Source organism: Macaca thibetana, chromosome 3, assembly GCF_024542745.1.
Source record: "Macaca thibetana thibetana isolate TM-01 chromosome 3, ASM2454274v1, whole genome shotgun sequence".
NCBI lineage: Eukaryota > Metazoa > Chordata > Mammalia > Primates > Cercopithecidae > Macaca > Macaca thibetana.
Genome location: NC_065580.1, coordinates 121,113,762 through 121,123,463, shown reverse-complemented (window position 1 = coordinate 121,123,463; position 9,702 = coordinate 121,113,762). Strand labels below are relative to the sequence as shown.

General features: G+C 40.5%; 1 non-coding gene across 1 annotated transcript; it reads left to right on the top strand.

Moving 5' to 3' along the window:
- The first annotated feature begins 8,574 nt into the window (after positions 1-8,574).
- Positions 8,575-8,716, top strand: LOC126951832 (small nucleolar RNA SNORA4). Its single transcript, XR_007724679.1, has one exon. It is a non-coding gene; the product is annotated as a small nucleolar RNA SNORA4 (small nucleolar RNA).
- Positions 8,717-9,702: the final 986 nt, after the last annotated feature.

Below are 9,702 nucleotides of genomic sequence, written 5' to 3'. Positions count from 1 at the left end.
ATTAGATGGTGAGCAGAAGACTCAGCCACATGGTACCTGGACTCTTGACCCATGGAAAATAGGAGAAAATAACTGTGTAGTTTTAAGCCACTTAACAAAAAAAGATTGACAATACTTTTTTGTTCCCACATAAGCTTCTCTTTTCCTAACAATCTTCTACAACATTGATGGAAATTTTATCTTATAAAAACTTTTCTGTATTATCATATTCTAAAATATCATGAATTTCTAGGTATAATAAATATAGTCTGTTGGGACATTCAGAACAGATCAATTTTGTAGATCTGTGGGTGGCAGAAGGTCTAGTATTACTTGCTCATCTGCTTAAAAACTAGAGGGGCTTCCCCAATCATGACAACCAAAAATAGCCCCAATTTTCAAGAAGGCCCTGGCATGTGTTAACCTCTTTGAGAAGCAACAACAGTCCAGAATGTAGCAGAGGTCTTATAATTTTCTCCTTAATAAGAGAGGTCACTTCAGACCTCATCTCTGGTGGAGCAAGTCTAGCTCCCTGCAGGGATTCCCTGAATTTCCAGCCACATCAGCCCACTCTCAGACCCAACGAGCTGTCCACTCTCCACCACAGCCCTGCTCAGCACTGCCATGCTTTGCAATTCTCTGTCTGGGGTTTTGTCTATTTTTCTGGTTCATGAAAATATTTATCTTGTTTTGAATTTGAATGTTTTAGTTTTCTCTTTTTACATTTCATCTATCATTACTAGAAATTTGCAACACAATGGATTGTGTCAAAGTGTATATTTTACTGAGCCATCTTGACCAGATGCTCCCGTGCCCCAAATCCCCCAAAAAAAGGATCAGCAAACTATGGCCCTCACAGCAAATCTAGTAGATCGTCTGCTTTTGTAAATAAAGTTTTATTGGAATATAGCCACGCCCATGCATTTACTAATGATTATGGTAGTTCTTGAGCTACACTGGCAGAGTTCAGTAGTTGAAACATTGACTGTGGCCCACAAAGCCAGATATGTTTACTCTGGTTGTTCACAAAAAATTTTTGCTGCCCCCTGACCTAAAATTCCTTTCTTATACCTGATATTCACCATTTGTGGTTCTATCTGTGTCTCTCTCTTTTTCTTTCTCTCTCCCTCTGTTTCTCTTTCTCTCCTTCCTTCCTTCCTTCAATTTTATTATTAGACTTCTCAAGGATTTTTGTATTTTATTGATCTTTTCAAAGAACCTAATTATCGCTTTCTTGATCAAGCCTACCATAATTTTACTGTTCCATTTCATTACATATGTACTTTTGGCTTTGTTTCATTTTGTTGTTCATTTTCATAGCTTCTTTAGTTAAACCATTAGCTAACTTGTCTTCATTCTTTTACAGTTTTGATTTCTGCCCTTTGGAGTGTATATTGAGCTTTTCTTTGTAACATCGTAAGTTTCTATAAATATCCCATATGTATACTCTTTCTCCTGTTGTATTATGCTCTAAAAATGCATGTAACATAAATATAAAATTTTTATTTTTTCCTGATTAGATAGTTCAGATTGTAGACATAAAATTTTATTTTCTGTATTTTTACTTATTTTTGTCCAACAGCTTTTGAGTTACATAGATTTCAATGTCATTGTGTTGGGTGATTATTAAAGTTTTATATATTTGGAGGAATATCACTTTCATCAATAAAAAATATACCTCTTTGATCCATATAATGTTTTTTGCCTAGATTCTACTTTTATGATCATATAACTTTAAGCTTCATTTTCTAAAACATTTGCTTTTATATCTTTGCCCATCCCCATTTTTAACCTTTCTGTGTAATTTAATTTTGGTATTTGTCTTATAAAGAACACATCATTAGGTTGTTTTCAAACCATGCTTGTGTCTGCCTTTGTTTTATGTTTACTTCTAATATTTTCACAAACCTAAGACCATACTTTTTGTTCCACACTGAGAATTGATCATCGGTGAATATTTCCACTACTCTCTAAGAAACATAATAATCTTATCACACTTTTCCCTCTTCCCACCCCACTTAGCTTGGAAGTATTGCTGAAATTGTCTACAATTTTAGTGCTCACATTTTCCTACATTATGCCTTTTTCCTCCTAAGAATAATTTCTTAATAATTTTTCATCAGTCAGTGTCGTGTGTTGTCAAATACAGACACATACTACTCTGGCTAGCTTAAGCCTAAACTCCCAGGGAGCTCCCATTGCATTCGGGAAAACTGGAGAATAAGGTTTGGGGTTTCCCTAACTTCCAAACATAATTTCCTAACTGCTGTTCCTTCCACAGTCAAATCCTCATCAGGAGAACCTGACTGGCCAATCCCCTATCACGTGACCATACCCTGGCTGGCATTCTAGGATTTTTCCTACATTCGATGATGGGGAAGATGTGAGTGTAGATGGGACCTCTTCTCCAGTCCCACTGAGAAGGGGAGGTCCCACTGCCCTCCCCAGGGTCATCCAGGTAGCCCACACCCCAGCCCAGCCACTCTTATCCCATCCCCCTGCGTTGTGTTCTTTGTAGAACTCATCACCCCTGAAATGCCTCACGGGTCTGTTTGTTGATTGTCTCTCTTCCTCTGTGAGGAACAGGAGACTGTTGGCTCATTGTTGTCTTCCTGGTGCCTGACCCAGAATAAGCACACAATGGTAGCTGCTGAATAAATCAGAGCAGGCAAACCAACAGCTAATCAGCACTCTCACCTGCCAGTCACCTGGCCAAGCATCTAGATCCACCTATGGCCCATTTAAACACCATCGACATCCTTGCTCTGCAGAAGGGGAGGCTGAACCTTGCAGAAGCCAGGTGTATGGAACAGCCCCCAAGGCTCAGCCTCTCCTCTATTGCACCAGCTATGCCCTGTGCAGAGGAGGCTTGAACATCATCTCTCTGCTTTCCTGGTGGAGGCACCAGGACCCAGAACCATGCCTTCTTGTCTGTGAATGAAGAGAGGAAATAGGGCGGGGAGGTGGAGGGCCCCTGGCATCGTGGTCAGCACATCTCTCTGAGGCCTGACACTGCTAGGCTTCACAGTAAGTCCAGAAAGAAAAATGTGGTGGGCCCATAACTAAAGTCAAAGCAAAAAGGCCCAGACTCTAGGTGCAGCAGAGCCAGAAGGCACAGCCACGTGCCTCCCTCTCTCTGTCCCCTACTTGAAGACAGGGAGCTGCAGTCCCCATAATTCAAACCTTCCCCTTGCGTGTGCCAGAGTTCACAGCTGCAAAACACGTGCCCACATTCTTGACTCCAAAGATAAAATAACAGCCGAACATTTTGTGTCTTTGCTATTTCAAAGGCCCCAAGTGCCTTGAAGGCCTCTCTTTGTCAGGAGAGGAAGCAGGCATCCCTGAACTAGTTACTGATCTGGAGGCACGCCGTCCATAAAACAACAAGAGGAGAGAGGCCAAAAAATCCTGAAATAAGGAGGAGTGGGGATTGGCAGGAATCTGCAGGTTTCCCAAAGACAAAACTCCTCAACACAGAGCCCCACTGAAGCCAGCCAGGAGCACAGGGGCTCCAATCCCCTCCCAATCTCGCACCCCCCATGAAAGCACCCTTCAGCATCCAGGGTGCCTAATGAGACCTCTCTTGCTAACTGCTGCTACTAACCCCCACCTGTCTGCCATTGGACTTCCTCTGTGCACCCACCTGCTCCTGACCAAATTTACACTTCCACTCGGAAGAGAGAGGGGTCTCAGAGAGCCTAGAAATGTGATTGCTCTCTCTCTGCAAACCTCACATGTAGAAATAGCAATGAGGCAGGACCAAAAGATGGAGAGATCTGGAACTCCCACTCAGCCATCCTTACTGTGCCACTCCCTGGGACCAAATTCTGCAGCAAATCTAAATTGATCGGGGGAAAATTCAGGGGGATTTAAAAAAATGTTTTCTTTAAAAAGGGCAAGTTGACCGGGCATGGTGGCTCACACCTGTAATCGCAGCACTTTGGGAGGCCGAGGCGGGCGAATCACGAGGTCAGGAGATCAAGACCATCCTGGCTAACACGGTGAAACCCTGTCTCTACTAAAAATACAAAAAAAAAAAAAAAAAGATTAGCCGGGTGTGGTGGTGGGCACCTGTAGTCCCAGCTACTTGGGAGGCTGAGGCAGAAGAATGGAGTGAACCCAGGAGGCAGAGCTTTCAGTGAGCCAAGATCATGCCACTGCACTCCAGCCTGGGTGACAGAGTGAGACTCTGTGTCAAAAAAAAAGACAAGTTTACCAAGTATTATTAGATAGATTCCTGAATAATGGTATGATTTACATGCAATTTTTTTGCTAATATATCCTATAAAATGGACAATATGTATGAGACATTTTTGGGTCAAGAGCCTCCTTGAACTGTCCTGGGACTCTACCCATTGTTTTCTTTTTTTTCTATTTCTTTTTTTTTTTTTTTTTTTGAGATGGAGTCTCGCTCTGTTGCCAGGTTGGAGTGCAGTGGCACAATCTCAGCTCATTGCAACCTCCACCTCCCAGCTTCAGGTTATTTTCCTGCCTCAGCCTCCTGAGTAGCTGGGACTACAGGTACGTGCCACCACACCCAACTAATTTTTGTATTTTTAGTAGAGACGGGATTTCACCATGCTGACCAGGATGGTCTCAATCTCTTGACCTCATGATCCGCCTACCTTGGCTTCCCAAAGTGCTGGGATTACAGGCATGAGCCACCATGCCTGGCCTCCTCCCATTCTTAATTCTGCCTTCACTCTCTCAGGGTTTCTATCAAAGAGCACAGGTTGGCAGCTCTTTTCCCTGAAGGCTCCTGGGCCAGCTCACCTCACTCCAAAACTGCTAAACAAGGGCTCTCCTTGGCCTTGACCACATCTAGAGTCAGACGTGGCTCAGTGCTGCTCCACAGCTGCTAGCCTCCAGCTGACATGTCCCCACTCAGAGTCGAATTTCAATTCTGTGGTCGTGGAAAACAGCTGGTCTGCAGGACTCAGCAGACTGGCAGCTGGGGGAACTATTTTCAATTGCACATAGCACTAATGCCTTAAAACACCTAATTCTTATGATATGAACAAATGAGCACTCCAAGAGATGAGATGACACCACGCCCTCACATCCCTGGGACAGTGCCCGGCCAACCTCGGTCAGGCAGGGGCGCCGCCGAGGTGGGGCCATGGCTGGAAATAGAGTTTCAAATTATGGTGGGCACTGCTATAAAAGGGGATAAAGACAGGGCTTGTTCTTATAAATATTGAAGCTCAAAGAAGAGTTTTATAAAAATTAAAACTTACCTTATCTTTTAAAATAACTAATTTGTGTTTTATTCTAAAACACATAGTAGGATAAAAATACAAATCAGTAAAGAGAGAGACTAGAACAAAGCCCAGCCCTGAAACCTTCCAGTCACCTCTAAATCCCAGCAGGCAACAGGCAGATGCAGCTTTTAAAAACCACAACCTTTGGGATTTTAATTATATCCAATAGAATATGCTGAACCATCTTCAACATCCTTCATTATTTATAATAGCAAAAAAAAAAAAAAAAGCATTCAAAATCAAATTGCACCCTGACATTCTGTAATTTGTACTTGCATCTATCTCCAAAGTGGATTTATATTAACAATCACTACCAAACCCTGGCCTGAGCTGTGCCATGAATCTTAAGGCAAATGTGATGGAATGCCTGTATTATCAAAACCTGGCTTTGAAGCCTACAATTGAATGTGAACTAGAAACTTTTGGCAGTTGTTAGAGACAAGATGCATAAAATCAGATATTCCTGTCAAACCGTGATAATGCTCCCTAATAATTAAAAAAGGAGATGAGAACGCCTAAATTTTCAGGTTACTGAGTATGTATGAGAGGATGAAGACAGCATCAAAATTAAAGCGGCTACATGTAGCAGGGAAATGTCTAATTATACCCTTGCTATCTAGCACACTGGAAAAGCCTCTGAACCCAAGTATTTTTAATCTTTAAACAATGGTAGAGAAGGCTTTTTGCCAGAGCTAAAGTAAGGTGGCCACTGAGCCTGGGCCCTAGGTATCCCTGAAAACCCTGGGCTTCATCTGCTCACTTTAGCCACAAGTAGATGGACAAGAAGGGCCTGTGTCCCTGCCCTGTCCACCACTGCAACCTGAAGGTGAGGACATGCTCATTCCAGTTTGTCATGGGGCTCAGTGTTGACATATGGTAAGTGAAAAGATGAGCATAAGGATTGGATGAAAGTCTGGGACGTGAGGTTTTAGACCCACTTAGATCACTGTTGAGTACAGGGATCTACCACAAGTCATCACTGAAACACTGATGTGTGGCCTCACTGATATGAAATGGAAAGCTGGAGCTGTGAGATACTGGAAGTTGCCAGGGTTGCTTCCAGCTTCACCATTCATGTTGAACAACTACCTGCAATGGCCTATACCAGCTGACAGCACATGGGATGTAGGCACTGTTCTCAACCCTTAGACACTTATTTGGTACTCATAGCACACAAACAGATAGATACTCTGATGATCCCCCTTTTATACATGAGGAAACAAAGCACAGAGGGTTTAAGTAATTTACCCAAGTTACACAGCTACTAAATAACACTGCTAAAAATTTGAGCCAGCAGCCTGTGCACTTAGTGACGGCACCTTACTGCAAGTTTGCTGCTTCAGCAATCATTCAGGGGTGAAATAGTCACTGAGCATCCGGCATGTGCAATGTACTCTGTAAGGCCCTGGTTACACTAGTGAACAAAACACACACATTCTTTCCCTCATGGAGCTTCCAGTCTAGCAAATGTGTGACATTAAACCTGGCAGTGGCAAAAATTAATGAATAAATACAGTTAGAAGGCAAAAGCTCCTTAAGGGAATCTTATGGCCAGGACTGAGTTTTTGAAAAAGATTTCTTGAACAAGTGACACATCAGGTGAAAACTGACCCTTGATAGGCAGGTAGAGAAGTATAGGAGGGATGTTCTAGACACAGGAGAAGCACTTGAGAGACACTGAAGTGGGAGGCTTTAATGCCTCTGAAGCCTCCATGAGATAGCTGTAATGACCAAAGAGCAATAGATAGCGAGAAGGTGGCCCTTTGAACAAATTTCAGACTGCTTTTTTGTAGAAGTGGGAATATTCACGACATGCAGGACCCTGCGGGCCATGTCTTAATCTCAAGAACAAAGAAGAAAACCGTAGGAGGGCTCTGAACAAGGGTGCCAACCATGAAACATGAAAGAGTTTGAGACCCTAGAAATCTGCACAATGTTCCCATTATTTTGCAGATAAGAAAACTGAGGCTTCCAGAAAATATGGGTAACTCCATGGCAATTCTCATTCCGCTGGTCAAGAGTTGCCTGGATCTCCCTTCAACACTGGCAGTGGATACTGGTCATTTGCCTCCCCAGCATGTCTTCCCTTTTAATCATAATATTTTAATTTTAATTTTGAGTTCTTCTGCTCCACTTCAATCCCCACACTCTAGAAAGTCCACACCAGGAGTGCGGCATGTGACCAACCCTAAGTTAATCAAAACATTGAAGTCCTGTAGCATGGTGATGGCTTTAGAGATAAGTCCACTACCTGAGCCTACACAATCAGAAAGAACCTTAGAATTATTTCTTAAATCCCAAGTTAAAGATGCAGTCTAACTCTGACAGCAAATTTAAACCTAGAAGGATAGGACCCTAGAGCAGATTTCCTTTCTTAAGTCACTTGGGAACACATTAATGGCAGATTTTTGCAAAATCAGAATCATGTTAACAAATAGTACAAGCACAAACATAGTATGATTTCCACTCCATCACCTGAGGAGCACCTGTTTACCCTCCCATGATAAAGAACTAGAAAACTGGACAAAATGTATGAAAAAATTTTGTGGATATTGATCAATAAGCAGTACCTATGATAGCTGGGAGGAGAAGGAAGGTAAATTCTTATAATAACCTTGGTTTTTCTGCATGGTGGGTATTTTCAGACCACGGCACAGTGAGTAAAATAAAACAGCTTGGCAATCTTGCTGAGTACAGGAAACAGATTAAAGTTCAGGGAAGTCAAAGTAGCTAGAATTTTCAGAGCAAAGTACCAGGAAGAGGGGAGCTAAACAGAGTCCAGTCTTGTGGAAGTCAAACATCCCCTTAATTTGTTGTATCAATAAAAATTCAGGCACACATAAGTGAAATTTCCAGAGGCCAGGCAAAGAACAACTGAGGAAACAACTAGGGAGCTACAAGTCAGAATATTTCCAGAACTCATACAGTGCTCAGTTTCTATCAGCCAGAGTAGCCAGATCTTGAGGAATATATGGACATTCAGGAGTGACTCTGAAAGGTTCCTGACTTAAAAATGGTGCCAGAATTCAGTTAAAAAATTACTAGACATATGAAGTAGCAAAAGTACATGTACTAGAACCAGTTGGTAGAAACAGAACCAGAAATAACCAAAAAATATGAAATTAGCAAACAAAAACCCTAAAACAGCTATTATAATTTTTAAAAATATACTCGAAGATTTAAAGGAAAACATGAACATAATTAAGAAAGAAATAGACTATATAAGAAAGACCCAAATGGAACATCTAAAAGGAAAAAAATACAAAATATGGAGTAAAAAAATCACTAAGATTTTAAAAATTGACAGCAAATTAAACCCTAAAGAAACAAAGATCTATCAAAAGTTACTTTTTGTGGGGTGGAAGTTTTTAAAATAACCTTTACCTACTTGGGCTGTTTTGGAAAATAAAGAAAAGACCACACATAACAGTGGGCTATATCCCTTAGTAGTTCACCACTATTTTGTGGCTTATATTACATAAATGAAAAAGAAAAAAAGGAAATAAAGATCAATGAGCCTGAAGTCATAGCAATAGAAAGGATTGAAACTAAAGCAGAGAGTAAAAAGAAAAAAAAACAAGGAAGATAGAGGAGGAGGAGGGGAAGAAGGAGAATAAAAGTTTCTGTGGCCTGTGGAACAACAGCAAATGTTCTAACAGCTGTGCTGTTGGAGTTCTAGAAACTGAAAAGAGAAAGAAAGGAACATTAAAAATTAGTGAAAGAAATAATGGCTAAAACACTACCAAATTTGATGAAAACTATATACCATAGACCCAAGAAGTTCTATCAACCCAAAGCTAGATTTAAAAAAGACATACATAGACACAAAATCAAAGTACACTATAATTAAATTGATGAAATCATTGATATAAAAACCTTAAACGTGCCCAGGATAAAAACATATACAGAGAAAAAAATAAAAATTTACAGATTCCTCATCAGAAACTATTGCAAGTCAAAAGATAATAAATGTTACCATTCAAATGTTTGAAGAAGAAAAAAATCTACCAACCCAACAATCTACCAAAGCTATACTCAGTGAAAATATATTTCAAAATTGAAATTGAACAAAATCTTCTGTTGACAAACAAAACCTGAATTTCTTTACCAGCAGAAATAAACAGATTTTAAAAGATCCTCAGACCGAATAAAAATGATACTAGAAGAAAATATAGTACACAAAGAAGGAAAGGGTGCTGGAAATTTTTTCTCAATTCACTTTTTTTCTTTAAAAAATTTTTTGGAAAGTTAATTAACCATTTAAAACAAAACTTATAGCAATGTCTCTTGGAATTTATAGCTAGTAGAAGTAAAATGTGTAACAATAAAAAGAACAGAAAGAAGGAAACAGATTATACTGCTGTAACTCTTACATCATATATGCAGTGGCATAATATTATTTAAAGGTAGACTGTGATAAGTTAAGTACATGTAACCCTTAATCAATGGTTCTCAAACATGA